Genomic DNA, 15435 nt, shown 5'->3' with positions numbered 1-15435 from the left:
GCCTTCAAACGTTTACCGAGCACCTGCTAGGTGCCAATCACTATTTTTAGGTGGTGAGGATGTATCCGTAAATCAAAGGAACCAAAATCCCAGCAGAGGGTGGTGGGGGTATCACTTCAAACAGATGAGAGGGCTCTGAGCTGAGTTATCAGAGACCACCCTTGACTCCTCGCCCTGCCTGTTTCATCCAGCCTCCTAACTGCCTCCTGCGCCTGTCCCCTTCACTACCCCTGCTCCCAGCCACAGCCAAGTCCAAGCCGGCTCTGGGCTACAGCTGCTCCCCTGCCCCCCCCTCCCCGTCCCCAGGGCAGGCTCCATGCTGCAGCCGAAGCATACCTTCCCACGCATCTGCTCACTGCCCTGCTCTGTCCATCCCAAACCTTCAAGATCGACATCTGAACTGCTCCACACGCATCAAAATCTTGAAAGCCCAATTCTTGCTAAGCACGTCACCCACCTGTCACGGCCCCACCCTCGGTGGCTGCACGTCCTCCACCCACTTGGCATGACCTTGGGGCCTCCCAGCCACAGCTCCCTCTGCCTGGAAGGCCGCCCCCTCTCACTCCACCAACCCGGACTCTCCCTTGCAGTCTCCGTGCAGACAGCCATTTCTCAGGGAGGCTTGTCCCCAAACCCCAGTGGGGGCAGCACCACCAGGCACCATGCTCTCCTGCTGGCAGAGCTCTCTGACCTCTAGGCTCCCAAGATCAGAGCTGACCCACGTGGACGCCAACACCCAGCACATGCCCGGGGCTCAGGACCTCCCTGCTCAGTGAGGGCCCACGTGGATTTCTTCTGGTGTTTTAATGTGTTTTAGGTTTAACCTTTCAAGCCATCTGGATGTTGCTGTGGTATATGACACAACATGAGGAATAATTTCTGTCTCAAAACACTAGCCAATCACACCAATTCTCCCTGTTAAATAATCCCTAAACTCACAGGTTTGTAGGACTCCTATAGCATATATAAATTTCCAGACAGATCAAATTCTACTTCAGGCTAACTGGTACCACACTGATCTAAGTAACTTCTCTTTACAACATTTCACAATGCTTGGGAGGGAAGGTTTCCTTTCTCACAATCTTCTTTAAACTTTTACTTAGCTGTATTTATATTCATCTCTTTTCTTCTCAAATTAATCACTTATTCAATTTTGTTTTTTAAAAGATTTTTATTTATTTATTTATTTAACAGAGATCGAGAGAGAGCGTAAGTAGGCAGAGCGGCAGGCAGAGGCAGAGGGAGAAGCAGGCTCTCTGCTGAGCAGGGAGCCAGATGCGGGGCTCCATCCCAGGACCCTGGGATCATGACCCGAGCCGAAGGCAGACGCTTAACCATCTGAGCCACCCAGGCGCCCCAGTTATTCAAATTTTTAATCCCATAGAGACTTTGACTAAAGTTGCATTAAACTGCATATTGATAACATTGAGTATTTTAAATTGTCTTCTTTGATCCAAGAAGTCCACATATGAGAATTTGTCAGAGAAAAATACCAAAAAATATAATAGAGCGGAAGTCTGAATGTGTAAAAATTTTCTTCACAGCATTTCTTATCATGAAGAACAAGTAGAAATAACCTAAATTTTAAGTGGTTAAGGGAATGTTTAAGCACGCCAGTATATTCTCTTAACAGAATGACACTTAGGGGCGCCTGGGTGGCTCAGTCGTTAAGCGTCTGCCTTCGGCTCAGGTCATGATCCCAGGGTCCTGGGATCGAGCCCCGCATCGGGCTCCCTGCTCCGCGGGAAGCCTCCTTCTCCCTCTCCCACTCCCCCTTGCTTGTGTTCCTGCTCTCGCTATCTCTCTCTCTGCCAAACAAATAAATAAAATCTTCAAAAAAAAAAAAAAGAATGACACTTAAATTCTTATAATATTAAATGAATAAAAGTTGATTAAAAATACCAAAAAAATCGTATTAAACATATAAATTAATTTTGGCAAAAAGTGACAACCTCCTAATATTCGATTTTTCCATACAGGAACACAACGTTTCTCCATTTTTTTCAAATCTTCTTTTAATTTTTGTCAGTACTGTTTTCTTAGTTTTATTCACCAAGAAGTCCTGCACGTTTCTTTTAGAATTATTCCTAGACACGTCACGTTATTTGGGGAAGTGTGCTTCTACGCATGTTTTCTCCCCTTCGTGGTTTCTTAGGATAGCCGCTTACACCTCTGCTAGTCACTTTATTAAATGCCTCATCAAATGTAATTGCTTCTTGGTGATCCTCCACAGGACCTGTAAGTTGACAAAGATACCGCGACAAATAATGAGTCTGTCTCGTCCTTTCCAGCGGCTCGTTCCTCTCTTCCTGTTTCAGGTCTAGGCCCTGCCCACAACTTCCAAAATAGTATCACTAATGCCTACAGAACACGGCAGTGGCGATCTTCGCATTTTAATGAGCCATCATGAGTGTTTCCTCATGGAGAACACGGGCAGTGACAGGAGACACACGTATCACCCACCTTCCCGAAGCTCATGTTAGCGTGCTTCACCGTGACGAAAAGACCTCCTAGTGCAAGTACTGATGTACCCGTTTCCAATAGCCGAAATCCAAAGAGGATTCTTGCTTTAACGAGAAAAGGCAAGAAGCGGAAAGGCGTGCAGAGTTGGTTCTGCAGCCAGCCGGCGTGGAGGCGGTCCACCTGCCCCAGGGGCCGCACGCAGCATCTCATGTCCAGCCCCCACCCCACCCCACCCCCGGCTCTGGGCCGTGTCTGAGAGCATCTGGGCTTTAGCTCTGTTTACTGTGTGCATCCGTTAGCAAGATGTGTCCCTAAGGTCTCAGAAGAGCCTGAAAGGTCATTTTTGGAGTCTGGGGGTGCTCAAAACTTTTTTCCCCACATGAATTAAGGGTTTCTCTGCTTTACACCATTTCAGCTCAGGAAAGGTTTCGCGGGAGCGCACTGTTTTCAGAGAGCGGGGAAACCCATATAATCTTTATCACGTCAAGAAAAGATTCCTGTGTTCAAAACAATATTTCAAGTGTGTGAGGGGAGAGTATTTAGTCTTAAAATATGTATATTTATTAACGATAAATCACTTTCTAAAGGAGCTGTACGCTTGCCGCCAGAGACAGTCTGAAAAGAAGAACAGTGCCTTCCTATGCGCACGTGCCAGAATCTTCTCGTTATGAACCATAGAGAACAAATGGTCCCTTTATTGTCAGGAGAAAGGGCAGAAAATCAATCAGAGAACAGCAATGGTTATTGCTTTTCCTCGTCATTTTCCAATATTTAAGTGATCAGTATCAGTAATACCACACGGTTGATCCATTATCTTACAGCAAAGTCAGCCTTCGAGGACAAGCTGCCCCAAACTAGAAGTTCCACGGAAACATCTCTGCGGCCTTCCTATGGCCACGGTCATACTAACAGCTGCCCCACAACATCTTTAAAGCAGGGGTTTCGCCTATGCTCAGAAGCTGCAAGGTCTCGAGAGGCGGTCACCCACACCCGGGAGCGAGCTCCAAGCTGCTCGGCTCAGTCACCCCGGGGCCCGCTGGAAGGAAAGCCCGCTCGGAGGAAACCATGTCTCTCTACGGATCAGGTCTCATTTTCAAAAACACGGTCTGCCCCACCGAAGCTTAACAGGTCTCCGTAGTCTTACTCTCTCCTCAATCTGCGAAGGGAACGGGCTCCTGAACTGTCAGGTTCCTTCGCAAAGCCCAGCTGAGGGAGCAACACTCAGGGGGCTACGTTAAGGGACTCCAACCCCACTAGGCCTCGGGTCCAGTCGGTGCCTCTGCACAGCGGGCCTGGCAGTCTCCCCCAGCCCCCGCCGGCCCCGCACCTGGGGAGGGAAGGGGGAGAGCCCCTCTTCAGGGAACACGTGCTCAGTGAGCCCCCACGCTCCCCCTCGTGTCTCGGGGATTCATGACAGGCCTCATGCTGGGTCACTTCTGAGCCTCCTCCAATTACTCACGCTCACCCACTAACAGGCAGAGGGCCAAGCAACCTGAGCTCTCCAGCCATTGTAATCCTTTCCTAAAGGGCCCTGAACCGGGTGCTCGTGTCCCCACCTGCTTTTTCCTCTAAACCTCCCTGGGGTCAGGACATTCATGCAGCACCCACCAGCCCGGGTCACGGACCCACCTCTTCCTCCTCAGCCGACACTCCAGACACATCACATTCCCTCAACCTCTATATAAGCGTTTTTAAACACACAATTCTCAAATAATTTCTAGTTTAATTACAAAATTATTATGTCAGAAGCTCTCCAAGGGCTTAGACAGAAATACTAATGGAAGCCCAACGAGATCACCCTTTAGTCCCACGAAACGCTAAAGGGCCCCATGTCCCCATGCCTGTCACCAAGCACAGGCTTCGTTAGTGACTAGACTTCCCCACGGTCGCTTTACAGGTGAGCAACAGGAGAGCATGGCCCTCAGTCAGTGTGAAATTCGCTCCACTCCATCGGTGAAGATGCAGCAGGAGATAATCTGATTCATCCTTGCTCATGCAATACACACCTGACCCTACCTCCTGAGTTATGCCTTTTTAAGAAAACAAAAAGGTCTCAAGAATATATTGACACATGGAGTAGAAAAACATATTCGGCCTAATCGATTTAATTCCACCAGTGGGCAAAAGATATTACCAGTGGAAATCCTTAAGCCAATCAATGTGTCTTGTGTTCCCCTGCAAATTTTAATAGTGCTGGCCTGATTCCAAACGTGGTAAGCTTAAAATTCTTAGCTATACCCTAAAGTGCCTTTTTGGTATTTTATTTTCATTTCTCATTCCAAAAACTCCAGATTAATGTTTTTTAATAACACAGTTATAGCATTAAGAGAATGTAAAGGCTATGAAATTTAATGTGCCAAAAACTGCCTAATAGTATATAAAATAACCATTTTGGACTTTAAAACATTTCTTCTTCAGTGCAATATAATTGAAGATGACAGTTATATCCCCAGAGGTTAATTCTGAACTTGAAAGGAGTATCATCTTGAGAAGCTATAAAACATTAAGTGGTCATTGGGAACGTGACCTTGGTCACATCGTTAGTTCCAATGGGTCCTGAACAATGCCCTAACGCTGAAAGTGAGAAGCAGGTATGGATGACTTCTGAGGGTCTGAGGACTTCTCCAATCCTCGAGTTCTGGCTCCAGGCCTGGGCTCTCCAGCTGTACCAAAAGCACCCCTACAGGCACGGAGCATGCTGCCCTGCGATGCCGGGCCCAACCACACCATGGATGGGAGGTGGGAGAGGCTGGGGACAGCCGAGCAGCGGGGGCCGGCACTCCTGAAAAGCCTGACCAGTGTCCCATCATATAGTCCTCTGGCGCTGGGTTTGTTTTGAAATTCAAAGTTTTTTAGATTTACAAAAGAGTAATATGGTACATAACTCATATCTCATAGAATACACCCAAAAGGGTCTGTCTGCAACAACATTCAATATTCAAAACCATTAAAATTTCCACAGTGCAATGCACAAATGTCCACTCTCCGTGGGATAAAGACTATTAACCAGGTCACATCCACTTGGCCACAAGACGAGAGGTGAAAACCTTTCCAGTGTTCAGAGCTCGCTGGGTTCAGAACTGCAGATGAGCACCTGCAGACCCGATCACCACCCGGACTTGAAAGCCCCATATCCCCAAGCAGATGTCACCTCAATGATTAAAAATACATTAATGCCTGCCACCACTCAAAGAACTCAAAACAAAATCACAAGGGATTCCTTTATTTGTTTTCTCCCACTTAACTGATTCGATAAACCATATATATTTTAAAAGATACAGTTGATCAAGCGGCACAATCAAACCTCAATATAATAAATTCAAAGCTTACATGTGATGACATCCAAGCTGTACGCAGGATGAAGAAATTACACATGTGTTAAAGTGGCCAATCATTGCTTTCTGCTCCCCACACTGTGAGCCTGACTCACAAGCCGGTGTAATGGAAAAGAAACAGGAAGCAAGGCTGGGGTTGCCACACATCCACTATCCCCTGCCTGTCTGAGGCAAAGCCACCCAATTCCCAGCAGTGCTCGTTAAGATTCAGAGCATCAAGCAAAAACTTTGAGCAGAGTCGAAGCTACACAAATGCATAATTTATAAAGGAAGTCAGAAACTAGAACATACAGCAAACAGAGCAAATACACCGCGGGGCTGGGGGTGGGGGGAGGGAGGGTGTCAGGTTGAAAAAAAGGGGAAAAAAAGGTTTACCTCCTAACTCCCATCCCAAAGACTGCTAGAAAGAAGTGAACAGTAAACCTCACAAGAAGCACATCAAATGGAATTTCTGCAGCCCAAATCTGCAACACAATACAAAATCCTCATCACCAGCCACCGCAGGAACCTGGCGATTCCCCATCTGCATATTCCTTTGTTCATTTCAGCCAGAACTGGAGCCAGCGAGGTTCTTGAATTTATAAGTCCGTCCCCTATCTTCCACCAGAAGCCTAATTTAGGTTTCAGCTTTTTCGAGGCTAAATTCTCTCTGTAGTTCCCTGTGTTTAAAATCTGCCTCCACTCCTGTAAGGCAGGCTAATGAAAAGGGAGGAGACAACAGGTAACTTTTCAACATGGAAAACCAGAAGGTTGCGTTCACGGCCCTTCCCGACCCTGTGTGCCAGAGCGCTCCTTTCTCACTCGCCTCTCCCATCCCCTCCAAACCACCCGGGACACTGGGAGCACACTTACTTCCCACATCACAGGCCCTTGAGAAATTCAGGTCTCTAAAAATTGAATTAAAGAGCTGCACACAAAATAGGTATATTATAGAGATCATAACTGCTTTGAACAAACCGAAGAAATCCCTTCTTGAAGGAGCTCGATACTCAATCTTCAAGTGATTCCTTCATGAAACAAGCAGTCTCGCTGATGCCACCTTGGCCAACCTGGACATCTGTGCAGAGGTCTATCGGTGACTCGCCCCATCCTACTCTAAAAAGCCACCTTCTCGCACTAGTGGGCTGAGGGAGGGACAAGAATGACTTCTTCACCTTTTCTTATTAACACCGTATGGGGTGAAAGTTTAAAAAAAAAATCCAAGTAACTACCCAGTCTCCTTATCTAAAAAGTGAAAATAAAAATACTTTGTCACAAAGGGAGAACATGAAGATATAGATGCTTACAAATTAACTCTAAATAATTCAACAACATAAAATCTAAATATGCTAAACTTAAATGCTATTGAAGCCTAGAGGTCAGGCTTGAAGGGCAGAATTCAATGGCATATGCTAAATGATGCTATCTCTCACATGATAGAACATTACAGTGCCTTTAAAAACATATATTCAGGGGCGCCTGGCTGGCTCGGTTGGTTAAGCTTCCAACTCTTGGTTTCGGCTCAGGTCATGGTATCAGGGTTCTGAGATTGAGCCCCACATTGGGCTCCAAGCTTAGCAGGGAGCCTGCTTGAGATTTTCTCTCCCTCTGCCCTTCAGCCCTCTAAAAATAAATAAATAAATCTTAAAAAAAAATTTTGTTTTCTGGTTGCACAAGTCTGTTGTTGGGCTCCATTGGTAAATGGGTAAACTTTGTAGTATGTGAATTATATCTCAATAAAGCTGTTAAAAAAGGATGTATTTTCAAGGACTGTAAGTGGCATGGGAGGCACCCAAACATAACTTGAGTGAAAAGAGGAAAGCGCAAAACCATGTCCACATCATTACTATTCCAAGTGTGTGAATACACACATGTAAAGGACGCAGAATAAAAACAAGATGTCACAAGTGGTTTCGATCTCTGAGGATTGGAAAGTGTGGATGATTCCTCCTTTTTTCTTTGTACCTGGCCCTTCTGTGTATTTTCAAATTCTCCACCATAAACAAGTTACTTCTAGAAGCAGGGGGGAAAGTCATCAAAATGATTTCATTATAATAGTCAAGGATTTCTCTCGTGCGTGCGTGCATGTGTGTGTGTGTGTGTAATTTTTATTACATTCTGAAGAAAGAGAAAACAGCTCATTGGGCCAGCTGAAGCTTAGACTGGTATCCAAGGCAACAAGCACGCTGGGACCGTGAGAGGAAATACAATGCAGGCGACCGCGCGTGCTCGCGGAGAGAAGCTGGTTCTCAGTCTCGAGCAGTCCAACCCCACCGAATACGGCCTCGTGGTCCATAAATACCTGGTCCTGGCAGAGTGAGTACAGCAAAGGGCTCCCATCCCCTTTTCCTTCACTCCTTCCTGGCTTAGGACACAAGATAAACTCTGCTGCTAAAATTTTTTTCTTGGGAATGAGATTTTCCTTCAATAAACGGATTGATTTCAAGGCTACTTAGAGATTTCTTTTATTTGATAAGACACTGGGTCATCGCTTTCCCACTCCTAACGTAAATTAAAATCAGCAGCCTCACCATGGGAGCAAGCCGTTCGTTCAGGGCTAACTTTTCTTCCACTCTTCATTATCCAACGGTCTGATACCCGTGACACGCGCTTCACAAAAACAATCCCAAGGCAAACAACCGTGCACAGAGCTCCCACGCCGGCTGAAGACGCACCCCCGTGGTGCCTGGACCACCTGGATAACTGGCATTTCACAAAGTCAAAGTCCAAGGATGCCAAGTGGGGCTATTTCCTTCCGCTCCCATCCCACATCCTGGTTGGGCCAACAGAGCTGATGAAGCACCTCTCACAGGTCCCACAGCTCCACGTGGAGGGCGGAGGGCGCGGTGGACTCAGGCCACGGGGCCCTGGAGAGGGTCGCAACCCCATGAAAGCTGTGGGGCAGAGCACAGCTCAGGGGGCTCCCAGGAAGGCTCCTCCTGACGACGGGAAGGAAGGGAGGTCCACCAGCAGGCTGCTGCGGTGAAGAGGAAGGCCTGACAGAGGCTGGCAAGAATGCAAAGGGACAGGAAAGAACCAAAAAGAGGGAAAGAAACCTCTACCTCAAAGAGAACAGGTGACCGGGTGCAGCTACAGGGTGGCAGCGATGAACGGCACAGGCCCATCAGAGGTCTGCATGCTGACTCTCTAAGAAGGCTCCCATTCAGACGCTCCCACAGAGAAAGGATGCAGCAAACATCTGCCACCCGTGGTCTCCGTAACCTGTTGAACACCTTCTGTACATCTTGGCATCTTTCTATACTATGGGTGCTACCTTCCCAAGGGAGAAAATAAAGCAACTGTGAGTCGGACTCTGGCAGCTAAGGGGCCGGCGTGTGGCTTACGCTCCTCCAGGCAGACGCACCTGCCGGATCCAGCAATGCCAGCACACCCCTCCACAGGGAGCTGCATGGCAGGGTCACCTCTTGAGGGTGGCACTGGAAGGTGCATCCCAATGTCCCAGCTGTTCAGCCCCCTTGGCGTCTTCATAACTTCAGAGTCTGACTCAGTCCTCCCAGAGATCCTTCAACAAATTCCTTCTCTGCTTCACCTTGCGTGGATTCTGATGGCTGTAACTAAGAACCCTCAGGCTCTTTAGGGGACAGAGCATTCTAAAGCCGAAACCAGTGTTGGAGTTAAGGAAATGGAGTTAAGGAAATTATTATCTTGTAATAATCACCCACTCAAGGGTCATCACACCTGGGAACTGAGGACACCCAGATTTTCCAAGGTGTCTTATCCCAACGACTGGGACCTTTACCTCCCCTCCCACGCAGACTAGCTGACCACATCTAAGGGAGACAAGAAGGGAACAAAAGGTCAGAGCTGAGCCAACAGTGAACCGCCACCATCAGGAATCTTCCCAGGCCCTGAACACACTCAGTCTGAGGCTACCAAAGGAGCACCTTGATCTCACAGTACTTTGGATCTAAAACTGGTGCTGGCATCTCCTTCCTTCTGGACGGCAGATCTGGAGGGGAAGAGGCTCAGGAGGTCCCTACAGGAGGGCCCAGGAACAAGAGCCACAGCGGGCCTGCCTGCGCTGGAGCAGGAAGGCAGGACTGGGCTGGGGAGGGAGCAGCGGGCCTGCAGCAGGCGCCCAGTGGCTTTTCCTGTCACCTGCAAAAGGACGAAGGCTTAGCAAACCTCATCTTCATAAAATAGTGTCAGAACTCCCCCCATGACCCAATCATTCAAAGGAATCCTAAGTGAGAAATGACCACAGGACAGGGCCACAGGTGACATCATAAACCTGAAGTAATAAACACCGACATTTCAACTTCTCTCGGAGTCCCGCTGGTGGAGGTGACAGCACCGCGAACTTCCTTGGGGCTGTGGGCTGCTAAGCCAGCCGACAGCAAGCCCGGGTGTACAGCCAGGCCCACGGCCCTGAATTTAAAATCACGGATGAGCAGAGGCACCTCTTCACCCGCTGCTTCAAAGCAGGAGTTAGGATCCGAGCGGTGAGGCGTCTCCTACAGCCTGCCATTGGCTATGTACACCTCTCTTTGACACTCTTGCTACTCGGCCCAAAGTGTTTTGTCTTCAACATTCTCCATCTGCTCTGCTCTCAGAAACTGTTGCGACAACACGCAACACACCCAGATCCAGAAGAGCCACATTCACCGTCGCCGCGCCGTGTGAACAAAGCCAAACCCCAACACGGGTCTGCAAATGTCATGGGTTCTTCTGACAACCAAGCACGAGGCTCAGTCCTGAAGAGCCATAAAAATCATTAATCATCCCCACAAAACACAGGATTTGAGAGACGAGGAAAGAAAGCAAGCTAGGTGAGTCCTAGTGGCAAAAGCTCTCCTCCTGATAGAGTAATTTTAAAGAAAAATCCAAGTGGAACCTCAAAAACACAACATTTAAAAAAACAAAAAGCAAAACCAATTTCAAAAATGAATGATATCTTTCAGGGAACATTTCAAACATGAATCACATCAAGGCCTCTGAACCTCTGAAGGCCAGTCCCTTCCCCAGGGAGGCCACCTCGCCGCCCCCTCGCTGTGCAAACCCCCCTGGCCCCCAACCCACCAGGCCTCTCAGACCGCAGCAACGGGCTCACGGAGCATCTGTTCGTGGGTGGGCCACTCTGGACTGTGGGCCTGTCCACCTCACTTGGTCACCTTTGAAGCTCCCGGCGCTGGGGCCCTTGCCCACAAGAGAAAGGTCCTGGATAAACATGGGAAAGAGAGAGGGAGAGTCTGCTTTTTCAGAAACCAGATGACAATCAAGGACTCCCCACTACTCCAGCGGTACCTGTGGGGGCCCTCCACAAATACCAGGAAGAAAGTCGCTATTCTTCTCAAGTCCTGTAACGGGAAATCCACCTATTACAGCCACCCCTGGGGATGGAGACGAGCGTGGGGATGGACAGCTCATCATCCTCACAGTCACCGACACAGAACGCAGGGCCCAGCTGAAATCTTAATGCCGTTTCAATAATGCTTCCCACTGTGGAACCACAGAGAATCTCCTGGATCCAATCTGTTCTTCTTGGAAGTGTCCATATATAAATGCTATCGCATATTAAATGTAAGCATAAAAAAGAAGGCATGAGAGGTAGGGGTCTGAATATTCATTTCAAACGTCTTCCTGAAATGCCTGAGGCATCGGAGGTAGTCATGGGTTCAAGGGATGACACAGGCAGGGCTCAGAACTCACCTTGTCTGACACAAATGAAGACAGCTTTGAAAGAAACAGTGACATTCAATCTGAGTCTGGAGAGAGAATTCGAAGGCCAGCAAGCAGCACCAGGCAACGCGGGTCACAGAGCAGAGGCGGAAGGATGGCCGGGCTCCCCAGGAGGAGTGGAGCCAGGCAGGCTGCATGCCATGCTGAGGGGGTGTCCTTCACCTACACGAATGGGCTACATGGGGGATCCCTGGCTCTAGGAAGCTGTTGTGATGTTTCTGAGCTGTGATATGTCAGGTGCTTTTGGTTCCTTTTACAAATACACACATGCACTAATATATATTATTTCACCCTTAAAATTCTACCCACAATTTTATGGCTTTACATCTTTGACGATTTTCAAATCAGCTTAAAGTTCAATGAAAAGTACTCCTATCATCACAAGATACAGGGTTCAGAGAAAAAATTAGTCACAAAGAGAAAGCTAGGAATCAGAATGGCTTCAGAGATCTCAAATGGAAGGAAAGCAAACCAGATTTCCAACCTAGAATTTCGTAACTAGACAATCAATTAAGTGTGATGAGCATAAAATTAAGACTTATATAAAAAGCCCATCCTATTTTTATTTTTTTAAAGATTTTTTTATTTATTTATTTGAGGTAGAGAGTGAGAGAGAGAGCATGAGCAGGGGGGGCAGAGGGAGAGGGAGAAGCAGACTCCCTGCTGAGCAGGGAGCTCGATGTGGGGCTCATCCCAGGGCCTGAGCTGAAAGGCAGATGCTTAACAGACTAAGCCACCCAGGCGCCCCACCCGTCCTATTTTTAAATGATAAAGGAGAGAATTGTGTACTAAATTATAAGTGGATTCACAAACACAATATGAAGTTATCACCAACACACTGGCATTCTGGCCCAAAAGGCTGAACCTGAACATGACCGTGCTTCACCATTAGACTGCTGGTCTGCAAGAGATGCAGGGGACAGAGGAACAAGTTAAATGACACCACAAAGACAAAATCAGCAAAACCTAAACGGGAGACATTCTCCAGCACAACCAGCCTGGACCCCTTCTTCAAAAAGTCACCGTTGTTTAAAAAAAAAGAAAAAAGTTCTACCATAAACCATTGTAACAGGTAGAACTTGGCTTTAAAAACAGCTGTGAAAGATGTCATGAAACAGCCGGACAAATGTGGACACAGTCAAGTTATCAGACAGCAATGAGGATGCAGAGCTGACTCTCGGGAGCGAGCTCAGGGTCAGGGTCAGGCAGGAGGACGTGCGCACAGAGGTGTTCTGAGTTCAGGAGGAAAGAGTCATCACATGTCTACTAACTTTCAGGTGACTCAAGAACACAAAACAGGAGGAAAAGAGCCAATACAGCAAACTGTGAACAACTGTTGGACCCAAGCAGGAGACACAGCGTTGTGCATTGTCCTGGTCTTTCGACTGTTCTAGCTGTCAGAGGGCTTTTCCAACCAGACTGGAGGCCACCTCGTTGAAGAAAACGAAACTGATCACAAGATCCCAAGCAAAAATATATCCTGTTGCTTCAAACCAGTTTCCAGATGATAAAATTATTTTAGTTTCCATGGAAGGGTAAGCTCTGGAAACCGTTACAAGGCCCAGACTGTGTGTGTACCTGCGCCACTCTAAAATTCAACGGAAGGAGCAGAGGTGCAACAGCACCTCACCGTCACACCTGCTTTTTGCTGTTCTTGCTAAACTGATACGAGTCCAAAACTAAGCCTGTGTCAAAGAACTTTCTGGGTTTTCCTTCAGGAGTGAATTCTAACACGTCCGGAGAGCCGCGCTTCCTCTGGCCTCCTCTTTGTCAATGACACGGGACGCTCCTTCCGAGCGCTTCTGCCACGGGCCCAAAGGAAGGCCCACGTCTCACTCACCCCTCTCAGTGGCAGCTGCCCAACAAGGACCAGCCAGGAGCGCAGCCCTGAGGCCACCACTGGCTGCCCTGTCCCCAGACAAAGGTTTCCGTAGCGGACCACGCCACCCGAGGGCAGGCAGCGCTACACCTCATCACACTCTCTTTACCAGTCAAGTAAATGAAGCCCACTGAACCCTCCTTACGAACAACAAAAACCACTTGCTCACTTTAATGAGCTATGGTAATTGACAACAATGGGAACATTATACATTACATGAACAAAATTCAGAAATGTTTTCCGTCTGTATCATCATTATGCTGTATAATTGAGCTTTTGCTGCACGTACCAGGAATAGGAAATGTTTTACATTTTGCTTAGCTGACTGTATAATGAAAGTAGTAAAACTGAACAGATATATGGGGGGAGAAGGGGGAGGGGAGAGGAGGGCTGGATGAGGAGGAGGAGAAGGAGGGAGACGTAAGGGAGGAGGAGGAGGAGGAAGTGGGGAAGGAGGAGGAGGAAGAGCAGGTAGAAGAGGAGGAGGGGAAGGGGGAAGGGGAGGAGGGGGAGGAGCGGGGAGGGGAGGAGGAGGAAGGGAGGCCACCTCCCCCTCACAGTTCTCTTCTCCTATGGCTTAGTGCCCTGCTGCCCTCTGGCCTCTCTCTCTGTCATCGTCCCCTGCCTCCCTCTCACCCCAAATCCGTTCCATGTGCATCATCCCCTGTGTCAGTGAAAGGCACTGCCAATCACTCAGCTCTAAACCCTGGAGGCTTCGCCCCAAACCCTGGCGCTCCGACGGTCAAACTGAAGTTCACTTTGCACTTTCTTCACCCTCTTGGTTCACTGCCTTAGTTCAGGCGTCAGCCTGTCCGTCCCCGGGACAGCAGCACATTCTCAACTGCTCCCTCCAACCTGGCCTCCTCCATCCGTCTGTGCGTGGACCGTCCAGGCATGCTGGGCCCGTCTCCCGGAGGCACCCTCGCGGTGCTCTCCAGCCTGCGAGCCTTGGCTCTGCCCATCTGTTGCCCACCTTTACACGTGTCCTTGGGACCAAACCGACGACGCTCTCTCTTGTGCTTCGCCTTTCCTCTGCCCAGAATGCCCTTCGCACCACCGTTTGCTCCACTGACTCCTGAAAACCTCTGCCCAGCCCGAGTGACCCGCCTCTGGTCTGTGCTCCCCAAGCTCGCACACACCGTGGGAGCCCCACACGCTGGATTCCACATGGAGCACCGCGTGCCCTGCTAGTGCACTGGGAGTGGGGCCCATGCCGGACACAGAGACTCGTTACAAAGGACACCCAAGAACCACTCTCCAGACAGGACGATGCCCGCGTGCACGCGCCCAGGAGCCTCAGGGCACAGGAGCCTCTGCCGCTGCCGGAGCCTTGCACGGTTGCCCAGCGCGCTGTGCAAGAGAGCAGCCTGGGAATCACTGGCAAGGCCAGGCGCGTGTCCCACGGCGGAGAAGAGCTCCCGAGCCTGGGACTGGATGTCCCTCCACTCTGCACACACAACAGGCCGGTCCCAGGCTATTTAGCACGATGACCACTTCACAGCTACCAGGACAGTGATGAAGGACGGTTTCACACTTGTGTACCATCTACTCCGAGACCCTCATGTGTTTTAGAAAGTTACGAAGCCTAGAAGCACCCATACACGTGTGAGAAACTAGCGTGCTTGACAGAGGTGGCAATATAGAGCCGAGGAGAAAAAAAAAGCTTTGATAACTAACCCTGGGCGTAGGAGAAAACGAAACTAGATCTCTACCACAGACGCCAGGTTGGCTGCAGACCGACACGTGAAAAACAACACCTGAAAACAAAGTACAAAACAGCTTTAGGGCCCTCGGGCAGGAGGTGGGTGTGCAAATGGACAAGAAGAGTCTGCAGCCACACTTGGCACAGGTGGGAGACAGGACGAACCTGAGTGCGTGCGCACACACACACACACACACACACATCCTGAATGCAGATCTAGGGAAAATGTCCATCCATACATATAACCAAAGTCTTAGCATCAATTTTGCTGTTAAAAAAGGTAAGAAAAGGGGCGCCTGGGTGGCTCAGTTGGTTAAGCGACTGCCTTCGGCTCAGGTCATGATCCTGGAGTCCCAGGATCGAGTCCCGCATCGGGC

At 48.9% G+C, this 15435-nt stretch overlaps 1 protein-coding gene across 2 annotated transcripts in view; it reads right to left on the bottom strand.

The window, feature by feature from the left end:
• The window catches only part of RPTOR (regulatory associated protein of MTOR complex 1), a 333104-nt gene that overhangs the window by 262025 nt on the left and 55644 nt on the right, over positions 1-15435 (bottom strand). The window lies entirely within an intron of this gene.

Source organism: Neomonachus schauinslandi, chromosome 15 (genome assembly GCF_002201575.2).
Source record: "Neomonachus schauinslandi chromosome 15, ASM220157v2, whole genome shotgun sequence".
NCBI classification, from domain to species: Eukaryota; Metazoa; Chordata; class Mammalia; order Carnivora; family Phocidae; genus Neomonachus; species Neomonachus schauinslandi.
The sequence above is the reverse complement of the archived record's forward strand: the minus strand, read 5'-3'. Positions and strand labels throughout refer to the sequence as shown.